The following is a 1663-nucleotide window of genomic DNA, read 5'->3' on the forward strand; positions in this document are numbered from 1 at the left end:
CCATATTCAACTAAAAATACAACATCACTAACAGTCAGACAATACAATAAACTTACTATTCCACTCTGCTGAAAATACAACATCATTAACAATCAGACAATAGAATAAACTTACCATCTTTCATTTGGGTACTGCTGGCAAGTATACCTTAATCGGTGTTGTTTCTTGGCTTCTATCATAACCAAGATGGAGTACAAGTCACAGTCTGAAGTTTTATGAGTGAGTGGCTCAAATCAGTTATTAATCTACTGGGTTTATCTATAGCATAGACAAAACCACGGATATTAGCAACTGGTACCACGTACTAGCACTACCTATTCAGACTGTGACTTGAGTGTATCCACAATGTACACACCTCTCTTAGTGGGCCATGCTCCCCATATTCAACTGAAAATACAACATCACTAACAATCAGACAATACAATAAACTTACTATTCTACTCTGCTGAAAATACAACATCATTAACAATCAGACAATAGAATAAACTTACCATCTTTTAATTGGGTACTGCTGGCAAGTATATCTTAATCGGTGTTGTTTCTTGGCTTCTATCACAGCCAAGATGGAGTACAAGTCACAGTCTCAACTTTTATGAGTGAGTGGCTCAAATCCGTTTTTTAATCCACTAGGTTTATCTATAGCATTGACAAAACCAAGGACATTAGCAACTGGTACCACGTACTAGCACTCCCTATTCAGACTGTGATTTGAGTGCATCCACAATATGCACACCTCTCTTGGTGGGCCATGCTCCTCATATTCAACTGAAAATACATCACTAACAATCAGACAACACAATAAACTTACTATTCTACTCTGCTGAAAATACAACATCATTAACAATCAGTGTACCTCAGAAAAGAATACTTCAGTCGGTGTTGTTTTCTTGGTTTATCACAGCCGAGATTTAGTACAAGTTACATTCTGAAATTTTATGAGTAAGTGGCTCAAATCAGTTTTTAATCACTGGGTTTGTTTATAGTATAGCAAAACCAGGGACATTAGCAACTGGTACCACATACTAGCCCTACCTATTCAGACTGTTACTTGAGTGCATCTACAATGTGCACACCTCTCTTGGTGGGCCATGCTCTTCATATTCAACTGAAAATACAACATCACTAAAAATGAGACAATACAATACACTTACTATTTCACTGTGCTGAAAATAGAAAATTTCAAACAATTACACAATAGAATAAACTTACCACCTTCCAGTTGGGTACTGCTGGCAAGTATACTTCAATCGGTGTTGTTTCTTGGCTTCTATCACAGCCAAGATGGAGTACAAGTCACAGTCTGAACTTTTTATGAGTGAGTGGCTCAAATCAGTTTTTTAATCCACTGGGTTTGTCTATACCATAGACAAAACCAGGGACATTAGCGACTGTTACCACGTACTAGCACTATCTATTCAGACTGTGACTTGAGTGCATCCAGAATACGCATACCTGTCTTAGTGGGCCATGCTTCCCATATTCAACTGAAAATACAATATCACTAACAATCACACAATACAATACACTTACTATGCTATTCTGCTGAAAATACAACAATTCAAAAAATCAGACAATAGTATAAACCTACCATCTTTCAGATGGGTACTGCTGGCAAATATACTTCAATCGGTGTTGTTTCTTGCCTTCTATCACAGCCAACATG

General features: G+C 37.3%; 1 long non-coding RNA gene across 1 annotated transcript; it reads right to left on the minus strand.

Moving 5' to 3' along the window:
* Positions 1-533: 533 nt before the first annotated feature.
* Positions 534-1411, minus strand: LOC134242242 (uncharacterized). The gene is made up of 3 exons (XR_009986815.1): positions 1210-1411; positions 734-765; positions 534-582 (listed from the first exon to the last, which is right to left on the minus strand). It is a non-coding gene; the product is annotated as an uncharacterized LOC134242242 (long non-coding RNA).
* Between the last annotated feature and the right edge of the window lie 252 nt (positions 1412-1663).

This window comes from Saccostrea cucullata, unplaced genomic scaffold (genome assembly GCF_032062105.1).
Source record: "Saccostrea cucullata isolate Sc308-1 unplaced genomic scaffold, CSIRO_AGI_Scuc_v1 ctg21343, whole genome shotgun sequence".
NCBI classification, from domain to species: Eukaryota; Metazoa; Mollusca; class Bivalvia; order Ostreida; family Ostreidae; genus Saccostrea; species Saccostrea cuccullata.